The sequence below is a fragment of the Sturnus vulgaris genome, unplaced genomic scaffold (assembly GCF_052056855.1).
Source record: "Sturnus vulgaris isolate bStuVul1 unplaced genomic scaffold, bStuVul1.hap1 Scaffold_180, whole genome shotgun sequence".
NCBI lineage: Eukaryota > Metazoa > Chordata > Aves > Passeriformes > Sturnidae > Sturnus > Sturnus vulgaris.
In genome coordinates, this window is record NW_028276110.1 from 4775001 (window position 1) to 4787575 (window position 12575).

A 12575-nucleotide genomic window follows, 5' to 3' on the forward strand; every position below is an offset into this window, starting at 1 on the left:
CGCGGGCACTGGCAGCCCAGCAGGCAGCCCTGCTCTCGCGTCTTCTTCCCCCCGGCGAAAGGTGGGACGTGAAGGCGGGCGACTTTCGGTCCCAGCGTGCCCAGGTGTCCCTGCCGGCTCCATGCGCCAGCGGCCACTGGCGAGCTCCGCCGGCTCTTCCCCAGCCGCAGCCCCTGTCCGCTCCGCCGACATGGTGCCGGCACCCCACTTCCCCAAGCGCTCCCCGAGAGCAGCCGGCAGCGTTACCGCACCCCCTCCCCGTGCTCGAATGGACCGCGGCCCTGCTCCGGGCTTCATTTCTGCAGCGCTCGCTCGCTCCCTTCATCCCCCCCTTCGGCCGCCCGCCCGCCTGCCGCGCTGCCGCCCTGCCGCAGGCTTGAGCGGCGCCAGGGCTGAGCAGGAAGGAACGCCACCAAAGCAAAAGGCTCTGAGAAAGCTGAACAGAAAGCTTCTTTGACCAGGGACAGACGGCGCCAATCATCCCGCCGCCTCCTGCAGCCCGCCGCCATCCCTGCTTCTGCACCAGGCTCTCAGCCTGCTGGTCTCAGCATCAGCCCCCTCACCTCCCTGCTGCTGCCGCTGCCGCTCCGTGAACTGCCCGGTGGGACCCTGGGCGGGGGCGGGAAAAGTCTGAAGATGGCGCCAGGGAGGCTGATGGTGGGGGGCGGGGTCGCTCCCAGCGTTAATGGGCGGCCAGAAGAAGATGGGACAGGGGACAGGGAGAGGGCATGAGAGAGGGTGTGGGGGGGTGTCTGTGTGTCTGTGTGTCTGTGTGTGTCTGTGTGTCTGTGTGGCGGTGTGTCTGTGTATCTGTGTGTCTGTGTGTCTGTGTGTGTCTGTGTGTCGGTCTGAGGGGGTGGCGTCGGAGTGCGAGTGTGTGAAGTGGGTGTGTGAGTCACTGTGTGTGTCTCTCTCTCTGTGTGAATGCAGACCGAGTGCTGGCGGCTTCATGCTGGCCCCAGGCGCCTCGACAGCGAGCCCTCACGGCCCCCCAAACCCGCGCCGAGGCCCCAAGAGCTCTGCGGAGCTGCCGGTCGCCCCGCTGCAGCCTCCTCTGTGGGGCGGGAAGGGGCAGGGCGAGTTGTGCCAGGGAGCGGCGGCTTTGGGCCGAGTTTCGCTGCACGTACGTGCTTCCCCTGGCTGTGCTGCGGCCCGTGAGGTTCTGTTTTGTGGGGGGGCTCTGTAGGTAGGGTCTCTGGGGGACGGGGAAAGGGGGGGGGGTTGTGGAGACAGTGTTTGGGTGTGTCAGTGTGTCAGCAGGGCGAGAACAGGGCACAGGCTGCCCGTCAGCCCGGCTAGGAGTGGTCTGGGAACAAAGGGAACACAAATAAGACTTGGCTAGAATTTTATTTTCCAGAAAAGATTTTTGTTCGAAGCAAATAGAAGAGCCATTGAATCAAAAATATGAAAAGGAAAAGGAAAGGAAAATAAAATAAAATAAAATAAAATAAAATAAAATAAAATAAAATAAAATAAAATAAAATTGAAATTTAAAAAAAAAAGTCGAAAATATTTCTTTATATTGAAATCGGGTTCACCGGCTGGGACAGGGCTGCTAGAGGCATCCGGCTCCAGAGCATTACAGGGCTCAGGGTTCCCCCGGCTCCGGGATGTTATGAGGATGCCTCATCTACCGGGCTCCGGAGCCGGCGGCGTCCTGCGGCGGACAGGTGTACCCCACTCCGACGGGACTTGGGCAAATTTGGGCAGGGCTGGGTAGACCTGTTGTCCCCATCGGGCTCCGATGTTCACCAGGGGCTCGCTGTTTGTGGCTGCCTCCAGCTGTGCCACGCGGGCGGTCACCGGCGCAAGGAAAGTGCAGCCCACGAGGGGAAGAGTGGCGTGGCTCTGTCCGGGTTCCCGTCCCACCCAGCTTCCTGGGACAGGCGAGCCGAGAGGTGATGCGAGAGCCGCTCCCCGGCCGAGGCGAGGCGAGGCGGGGACAGAGAGAAGCCGCGAGCGTGTCCCGCTCGGGCCCGGCTGCTGCCGGCTTCGTGAAGGGGGGCGGGCGCCCGCTCGCTCCCCCGGGGATGGCGGCGGGCGAGGCGGCGGCGCCTCGTCCCTTTTCTGCCTGGCCTCAAGCCGGGGCCCGCCCGCTCGCCGGGGGCGGTGTTTTCGGCTCGGTCTGGTGCGGTGGCCGGCAGCCGGGGCTGGACTGTGGCCGGGGTTGTGTTGAGCCCGCCGAGGCTTTCCCCAGCCCCTTCCCCGAGAGCCCCGAGCATGGCTCGCTCGGCCGAGGTGGCTGCGCCTCCTTTCCCTCTCCCGACCTGTTTGCCGGAGTGTCCGTGTCGGAAGGGCCGCGGGGACGTGCAGTGGGGCGTGTGGCCTCGCCTCGGCCTCGCCCGCTTGCCTGAGGGGCTCGGTGATGGGAGTCGCCCCATGAAGTTTGCGGGCGGGGGTGGCGGCACCGCGTCCCCACCGTGTGTTGTTGAAGTCGTCCCCCTTCCTCGGCCCTAAGCCGGGGACCCGCTTAGCGGGTGGAATTGTTCAGGGTTGGCGGCGGTGGCGGTGGCCGGAACCCGGCAGAGAGCCCCAGGGAATGTCGTGGGCGAGGCTGGAGAGCGAGAGATGTCGGTGGAGGGGTTGGGGGGAGTGAGAGGCGCGGGCCTCGCCCCCAGCCCTGGCCCGTGACCCCCGTGGCTAACACGGGTTGTGTGACGCACCCTGTGCTTTTTATTTGTTTGGGTTTTTTTGGTCACTGTTTGCCGTCCCCCGGCTTTTCTGGAGGGAAGCCGATCCCTGCGGGGTGGGCAAAAGCCGCTGGCCCGTGGCATGGTCGGTGGCAGCTTCTCCCACGCTTGCTGGATGGGTTCCCTGGGGGCGGTGAAACGTGGCCTGCCACGGCCGTCCCCTCCCCATTGTGCACTTTTCTCACTAGGCAAACATCCTTCCATGTCGGCTCTCCCAGTCATTGTGAAGCAGAATTCACCAGGCCTTGGATTGTTCACCCACTGGTAGGGAACGTGAGCTGGATTTAGACCTTCGTGAGACAGGTTAGTTTTACCCTACTGATGATGTGTTGTTGCAACAGGCTGCTCCTGCTCCTTCTAAATTACTTTCCTGAAGTGTGTCCATCCTTCCTGGACCCCTCTGTTCTTAAGGGTTGTTCCCCTTAAAATATCAGTACGTGATTTGGTACTCTCCAAAACTGTATCCTGAATAGACCAAAGTGTGTCCTCCATAATTCCAGTGTAGAAGTTTGATTGATGCCTCTCCTTGTTTCACAGAATATTGAAAACTGGATTATTTCATGGTCACTGTACCCCAGGCAGCCTCCGACCACCACATCTCCCACCAGCCCTTCTCTGTTTGTGAACAGCAGGAGACAGAGCTTTCCTTGGGAGTGAGAGTGTTACCAACAATTTGTTCAAATTAAAAACTCCTTAACACCAACACAACATTAAAAAGCAGCATTCTTTATTTGACTGGATACACAAGGGGACAGCTCCTCCCAAAGCCGTGCATGCTGAGTACAGGAAATTTCTGTTTATATTCTGTATTCTGCAAACTTATTCATTGATTGTCCTGGACTAAACAAGTATATGATAATCGTTTCCCCAAAATCATTAACATATTTCCCCTCCCCTTTACCCATGGGTTCTTCTGTCCTGGGGGTCTCTCTGGTGGTCCCTGGTGGTCGTGGACCCCAATGTTCCAGTTCAGCCTGGCTGAGCTGCCAGGACACTGAGGCTGGGGAACTTCCAGTTCTCTTTCTTACACAACGAGCATTGTGCAGGTTCCAGAGGCCAGTGGTTTTGGAGAACAAGAATTGTGTTAGCTCACCTGGGGTAGGCAGTTTATCATCTGGTAACATGAGGTCACAGAGTGGGCTGTGACATCACAGAGTGAGGTATGTGAGGCCATTGGGCATCACAGGCTGTCCCTGTGACATCACAGAGCTGACTGTGACATCACAGGACAGAGGTGTGACATCCCAGCAGGGCTGTGTGAGGTCACTGGGTTGGTCACTCTGCCCCAGCCCCCCCTCACAGTTGCCCCAGACAAGTCCAATGCTGTTCATGCCCAGCAGGGTCCCCTGTCCCCCGGGATCCCCCTGCTCCACCTGGAGCCACAGCCTCCCCCAAGGATGTGCCACAAATCAACCCCAGAGCCTGACACGGGGACAAGGGGCCAGGGCTGTGTGACCAGGACATCAAGGACGTGGATTATCCAGGTCACTGGGGCCTGGTTTGGGTTGCCCAGGGCAGGAAAGATGTCTGGCAGCTGGAGCAGGGTGAGGGAAGGGCCTCCAAGGTGGGGCTGGAGCCCTTTGGCTGTGAGGAGAGGCTGAGGGAGCTGGGCTTGTCCAGCCCGGAGCAGGGAAGGCTGAGGGGCTCCTCATGCCAGCCTGGCAGTGCCAGCCAGGAGCTGATGGAGAACACAGAGCCAGGCTCTGCACTGGGGGGGCTGGGGGGGACAAAAGACAATGGGTGGAAGGGGAATGAGGGGAGATCAGACAGGACATGTGGAAAACCTTTGTTCCCATGGGTTCAGACAGGTTCTGAGATGCTGCCCCATCCCTGGCCTTTGGGATTTTCCAATCCACACCAAATCAAGCCTTGAACCCCTTGGTCTGACCCAGTTTCTGACAGGCTGGGCTGCAGACTCCATGAGGTCCCTTCCAACCTCAGCTCCCTGATGATCTTGGGATGATGCTGCTCCCCATTTTGGAATGGGCTGGAGCAGATGTTTATGGGACAGGAGCCCTCTGGGGCTGTAGGGGACCTGCAGCTTGCAAGGTGCACGAGCACATCTCATTAGCTGGGGCATTTGAGTACTTTACAAAATGTCCAAAATTTCCCACCAGAAAAGAATAGAAATTTCCTGGGTGTGTACTGATGGCAGGACAAGAAATACTGATCTTCCCCTGTACCTGTGTTACCACTACACTCTCTATTATTTCATGTCCCTCTTCATTTGGGTGTTTCCACCTCTCCTGTTTAAATGGCCATGTCTAAGGACATCTCTTCCCTAGACCAGCTCCTATGGCCTTGCCATTGCTCCCAGATTTCCTCCTTCAGTTGTTCTCTGGTCATTCCACATTAGTCAACACAATAATTGTGTTTAAATCTATCATAGAATCAACCTTTCTAATGTCTGTGTCTAAAACTGTTCCTGTATGGAAATACCTTGTTCATGGTGGATACATCAGATACTGCTTTGACATTGCACAGAGTGAGGAAAGAATTTGGAAGTTTATTGAATTTTATCAAGGGTACTTTGTTTTATATTGGCCACGAAGTGAAACCTTCCGTGCCTCTGAGTCTCACCAGTTGCTGACCCCCAAAGGACACAAACCTGATGAGTTGTGGTTCCCACTGCAGTGCTGGCACTTGCACCTCCCTCCATCCCCACAGCAGAGCTGCCTTGTCCCAGAAAGTCCCTGGCAATGCAGGGATGAAGGAAACAGGACAGGCTGTGGGGATCAGGGGCAGGGCACAGGCAGGGATTTGGGGTGGTTGTGAGCCCAGGGCAGGAGCCAGCCCTTGGCCTTGGTGAACCTCATCCAATTGTCCTGGGCCCATGGCTCCAGCCTGTCCAGATCCCTCTGCAGAGCTTCCTGCCCTGCAGCACAGCCACACTCCCACCCAGCTTGGCCTCACCTGGACACTGACTCAGGGTGCCCTCCATGCCCTCGTCCACATCAGCAATCAAGAGATTTCACTGCCCTGGCCCCAGTCCTGAGCCCTGGGGACACCCCTGGATGTGGCTCCATTGCCCAGCACTCCTTAGGCTGGAATTCTGTTTTTTATGGAGCTGTGCCTGCCTTTGGTTTTGTTTGCTGACAATAAATGAACATCCCTCTGTGTCTCAGGCAGCTCCTTCTCCAAGGAAAGCAGGTGGGAGTTGGTGCCAAGGAGCTGAAAGCTGCAGGCACAGCCTGGAGGGGAGGAAGCTCAGATTTGCACAAGGCTGCTCTGAGTGCCAGGGTTGGATTGGGGAAATGGTGGGGTGGGGGTAGGGACAGAGTCTGACTGTCAGCCATAAAGGGTCTTGATTTTCATATCTGTTCAGACTGCATTAGGAGGTTCTTGGGATCAAAATCAACTGGAGATTGCTGATTCCAATCTATAAACAGAAAAAAATAAATAGGAAAGAAGTGCTCCTCTGTTTTTGTTTTTAATTGAAATATGTTTTGAATGGAGTGAAAGCTTAGACAAGTCCTGCCTTATACTCACGTTTCTGGCAGTAGCTCTGTTTCAGGTGACCTGAATTCCAAATTGCTCTTGCTCTCAAGTTCCTTAGAATGCCTGATTAGATTTAATATAAAATAAATTATTTACTGGATGGACTCAAAATTAAACAAGAGACTTTAAACGGACTACTTACTGCACAGGATAAACAAAAGAAGTACGGGTAGATACAAACCCAGTGTACAATAAAGTTACCTACATTACAGCTAGTGAAGAAATAGCAGAGATCAGGAGTCAATGGAACTTAGCACCAAACTGATGAGGGAGTACACATGGAGCCCTTTCACTCAGCTTCCACAAAAGGAACCACAAAGATGCATCCAGACTTGGGGGAGAAGCCCTACCCGTTTGCAGGGACTATGCAGAAGATTTCTGCTTGGTGAAAGTTTTGTGTGGCTTTTATAGTTTGTAAAGTGAAGTGTGTGTCACTCAGAAATTCAAGGCTCATCTCCCTTCAGGCTGCTCTCAAGGCCAGATGTTCATGGCCAGCTGGGAATTCCACCTCCCTGGCACCAGAGAGAACTCAGGACAGGACAGATGTCCGGCCTGGGTTATCTCAGCACTTCCTGAGAGGGGGAAGATGCCCTGAGTGATGGCCCAGCTGATGGACAGAACAGATGAGCTCTGCTGGGCCATAGGGGAAGTCCTGCTGCAGGAACCTCATGGAACCAAGGGTCTGTTGTGACATTGTGATGGCTCCTGGAACCAAGGAGACCATGGTGACACCAATGAACCTCATGGAACCAAGGGGCCCTTGTGACACTTTGGAATTGCAGAGACCATTGCTGTGGACAGAACCTCATGAAACCAAAAGTCCACTGAGACAGATCAAGACCTCATGGAACAAAAAGAGCATTGTGACACTGTGGGGACCCATGGACCCAAATCTCCACTGTGACAGAACAGAACCTCATGGAACCAAGGGGCCTTGGTGACACTGCGAGGCCTCAGGGAACCAAGGAGTCCAAAGGTCTCAAACATTCCTTGCAGGGTTCTGCCTTGGATGAAGGGGAACATCCTGGGTGGCACCATAAGCTTGGTACACACCTGAGGCGTGTGACTGTTTTCAATGGGGAAAGCTTGGAGTTTTAGATTGCTGCAAAAATAGAAAAAGGAAAAACTCTTGTTTGCCTGATTGCAGCCAGTTCTCCAAGCCAAGCAGGTTCCAGGTGAGTGAGGACAGACAGGATGGGGTTGAGGAATGTGGAGCAAGGTTGTCCACACTGGGTCAGCCCTCAAAGCACAGCTTCTGTGAGCAGGCCAGACCTCCTGAGGAGACCCTGGGTGAATATCAACCACAAAATGCTTCCATAAACAGAAATGAAATAAAACACAGTCTTTAAAATAGGAATGTGTATATCTAAGAATCTCTTTGAATTAATTTTCCATAAATGCAGTAGAATGAACTTCACCAGACCAGAGGGAAATCAAGGCAGAGCCATGGTTTGTCAGGACTTGCTTGATCCCAATCAGCCCCTTGGTGCATTTGGTGCTGAGCCCTTGAACCTCAGGGCCTGAGAGGAGATTGCACAAACCTTTCCAGGAGTTCAAGTCAGAAGAAAAGCCCAAAGTGTCTCAAAGCATTAATGGTTCCCACTAAAGTCCATCCCCAACACAGGCTCCTCATGGACTCCTTGAAGGAAAGAACTGGAGGCCAGGATCGCCCAAAAACCTCTCAGAGACTCAGAGAGGAAAGGAATAAGAAAACTGCCTTAAAAAACTGAAGTACCTCGAAGCATTAATGAGCCTTACAGATTGTTGTTCCTGACAGAGGCTCTCAAGAGACTAATTAAAGCAGATAATTGGAGGCCATGATTGCACAAAGCTCTCAGAGACTCCAAGGCAAAAGCAAAACCCAAAGTCCTCTGAAAAACCTGCAGTCCCTGGGAGCATGAAGGAGCCCCCAGGGCCATTCCTGACCAAGGCTCCCCAGGGACTCGTCCCAGCACATCCCTGAGGCCACTGGGATGTGGGGGGATGCTGAGGGCAGGACAAGGGGTGACAGTGGCCAGCCTTGCTGGGGCTGTGCCAGGAGGCCCCAGTGGCTCAGGACAAGGTGTCTCCTCCCAGCCCTTGGTGGCACAGACCCTGCTGTGCTCCAGGGCACCAACACTTGGCTTCTCTTTGTCCACACTTTTCATCACTCTCTCCAGTTGTCTGCTCTAACTGGAACCTGGGGACACTTTCTCAGTTGTGTCCCTCAGAGGGAACCATTAAAACTTTAGGAAACTTTGGAGTTCAATTCTGACTGAACTCTTGAGAGGTTTCCTAACAAACCATGGCTCTGCCTTGATTTCCCTCTGCTCTAGATTAGCTCATTAGGAAGTTCTCCTTCTCCAGTTATGGAGAAATATTTTAAAGAGACTCTTAGAAATACATATTGCTATTTTAAAGAGCGCATTTCATAAGTGTTCTCTTTAGAGCAGAGATGATTGCACCATTTTGTGATTGATATTGATCCATGGTCTCTCCTCAGGAGGTCTGGCCTGCTCACAGAAGCTGTGCCATGAGGTCTGACTCAGTGTGGACAACCTTGCTGCACATTCCCCAACCCCATCCTGTCTGTCCTCACTTACCTGGGACCTGCTTTGCTTGGAGAACTGACTGCACTCAGGCAAAGAGGAGTTTTATTCTTTTTTTCTCAAAGCAATCTAAAACTCCTATTTTTCCCCACTGCAGACACACTCCTCAGGTGTGTGCAAAGCCCAGGGTGGCACCAAGGAGGTTCAGCTCCGGGGATCGATGCTTTGGGAGCGGTGCCTGCAGTCAGAGCCATCTTTCCTTTCTGCCTCCAACTCCCGTCATGCCCCGCGGCCCCATAGAGCCCCATTGGAGCCGGGACTACAACGCCCATCATGCCCCGTGCTCCACAAAACCCCCGGTATCCTCTCCCCATCTGCCCCATCCGTGCCCCCGGACCCTGGAGGATCCGTAATTGCCCCCTCAGGGCACATTCGAGACCCCCCCAAAAACGTCCCCAGATCCCCTGAATGCTCCCCTTACAGCTATTTCTGGGAATTAATCTCCTGCCCTCTCCCGTGAGCTCAGAGCACCTCATAACCCAGTCCTGCACCGAAAACTCCTGTCCTTACCCGCGCCGTAAGGAGCCCGGTTAGAGCTCCCCAGGCTCCCCCCAAGTTCTCTTGACCCGTATATGTTCCCCGCTGAGGACCTGAAGCCGCCACTCAGAGGGAAAACTGTCCCCTAAGTGCCTTTCTAGACCCCCAAACTGTCCGTAAGAACCACTTCCGGGACTACAGCTCCCATCATGCTCCGCTGCTCCAGTTAAACACCATTCTAACTTCATCTCCCATCGTGCCCTGCACCCCACTGAGAGACACTGAAGCTGCGCCTACAACTCCCATGATGCTCCACGGCTCCATTAAATCTCATTATACCCGCGCCTACAACTCCCATCACCCCCCGCGGCCCGGAGAGCCCCGTTAGAGCCCCCGAGTGCCCGTCCGGACCCCGAATGGCCCCAGATTCCCCTCCCTGACCGCCAAGGGCCTCCCTGAAACAGCCAGGTAACATCCGAAGCCCAGACTTTCCCTCAGCATCTCTAAGTTCTCTGTTAGTGCCCACTCGATGTTCCCAAGTGTCCTCCCTTCCTCAACTTCCTTCTAAATTCGTTCCCCAGACCCAAAATTGCCGTGAATGTGCCCCAGAAATGTCTCCCTGGACCCGAAGTGCCCCCCTGGAGCCTGTCAGAGAAAAAGATGATAATAAAGGTGACCAAATGACTACAAATATTGCAAATTATCAAATATTACAAATTATCATAAAGAGGGAGAAAAAAATAACCAGGAGACGTTATTTAATTAATGAAGGGAATTGTGTTACTTAGAACCATTGGCCAGTAATTTTTTTAGTTACTAATAATGTATAGAGTTTTATTATAAATATAAACATTTGGTTATAAAAATATAGAATAGTACTACTATAAATAAGAAAAATATAATTATATTTTAATATTTAAGAACATTTTTAATTTAAAGAGAAATTTAATTTTATTTTCTAATTTGGTTTGTCAGTCAAAGGTGGGTGATATCATGACACAGTTATGATGGGGGTGAGGAGCAGGTTGTCCAAACAGGGCCAGCCAGCAAGGGGCTCATTCTTCTCTGTGCCCAGAGCTCCTGAGGAGACATTCAGCACCAAGATCACTCTGGAAATGCTTCTATCTGTCATGAATGTCGTTCTATTTGTACAATTTATCAGACAACAAGGTTAAATTTTGCGGCAATTTTTTTAATAGCAACAATTGTATATAAATGAATACAATCAAAATATATTGGATACGTATATCTGAACATATACAAAATTTGGCAGTTAGTAATTTAGTATAATTGAGGCTCCTATAAAGCATAAGGAAAACCAGCCGGGGCTACGGGGAGGGGCTCGCCCTTCCTCACGTACTGAACAATCAAGCCAAAATTCCCACTTATATACTATATGCTAATACATATTAATACAGAAGTTTCTAAAAAACTCCTCCTAGTTTCTATTCCTAAAATCTACATCACTATGTGTATGGGACATGCTCTACTAATGGGTTAGGGGGTCTCTCATCCTTTTGAGGGTCTATTCCCGATGAAGGCTCATCGTCTTCCTCAGTGACCGAGGTGTGACCTGCAGGTAGCGCAGGTGCCCTGTGTGACTGAGCAGATGTTTTCCATAATAGGACTCTAATTAAATCCCATGCCTGGAATCATCCCATTTTGGCTCATTCCAAGGTCGAGTCTTCTATTTCTAGATGCTGCTTATCAGACCTATGTCCTTCTACTACTCCCTTCCAACATCTGGAGGATTCCATCTGCTTTGCCTCACTCATTTCCTTTTATTTGGCTTTGTAGAAATTATTTTCTATTGATGTGAGTACAATTTTGCTAATATAGTTGCAATTTAGTTAGCACGAATCACATTTATCACATACACACATATCTGTGAGACTTTCCTGTCAAATCGTTATCCATCCCAACCCTGGCACATCCCAAGTCCATGTGCATGCACAGAAAGCCAAAACTCGGCAATTCCCCGTTTCCAGCACCAGCCCTGCTCAGATCTGGTGATTTGTGGGTGCCAGCACTGCAGATCCAGCAGATTGTTGACGCTGGCAGTGCCCAGGTCTGGCGTTTGCCAGCATCGGTGCCGCCCAGAGCCGTCAGTTTCCTGCTGCTGGGGCACTCGGGGGTTGTGGCTGAGCAGGAAAGGTGAGCCTGTGCCGGGAGCTTTTCTTGGCTGGAGCAAAGGCTGGGCACGCAGAGACCTTCCTGGCCCTGTGCCCTGGGCCAGCAGGGATTGTGCTGCTGGAGCCCACCCTCAATTTCTTCTGTCAGGCAGCTTTAGGACATGGAGGAGCCAGAGCAGACCCTCAGCTTTCTGGATTCATCCAGAAGAATCCTGTGTGTGCAGCAGCCTGGGAACAGGGTTTCCATGCCAGGGTGGGCAATTCAGAGCCCTTTTCTCTCCCATGGGCTGAGGGTGTGGCACTTGCCATTTGCAAGGGCCCTGCAGGTGCCAAAGGGGCCGTTTTCAATCTGCTGAGAACAGTCGGAACTGAGAGCCTGTCCTAAACCTGCTTTTCCTGCAAATGTACTCAAGGAATTCTCTTTTTTTGCCGTCTCAGCCCCTGTGTGTGTGCAGGTGTACTGAGTGAAGGATGGAACGGGTCTACTGGGGGGAGATGTTCTCCTTCTCTAGTGGTTTTTGGTTTTGTTTTTGTTGTTCTTGTTGGAATTGTTTGTTTTCCTGGATGGGTTTGATTATGGCGGTTTATAATTTTAAATTTTGTTTTCTTTTTTTAATCAGCTCCTCCTGGCAGCTGTGGGCAGAGCTCTGTAGCTGTGTGTGACACTTGTGTGTGGCACAGTGAAGGTGTCCAGGGGGGCCTTGCCCGAGCTGTGTGCAGAGGAATCCCCATCAGGCCAGGCTGGGGGTGCTCCGTGGCCGGTGCCTTGCGTTGACTGGAAGCTGCCATGGAGCGTCTCCAGGGATGGAAGGTTGGGGCTGCCAGGGCTGTGGTGTCACAGACAGGGGAACGCTGGGGCTGCCACAGCTGCCGTGTCCCAGAGAGGGGAATGTTGGGGTGCCCTGCTCCTGGCCCGGCCCCAACAGCTCTGCCAGCTCCTCTCAAGGACACAAAGGCTGAGGCAAAGGGTGAGAATTGCGGGAGGGGCTGAGCTGGGAGGGACCCGGTGGGATCATGGAGTCCAGGCCCGGCCCTGCACAGACAGCCCAACAAGGGGAGGCTGTGCATCCCTGGGAGAGGTGTCCAAAGGCTCCTGGAGCTGTGCCAGCCTTGCAGCTGGGAGCATTTTCTGGGGATCCTGGTCCGTGATGGAGGATCATTCGGTAGGGGGAAGGAAGGGTGGAAGGGTG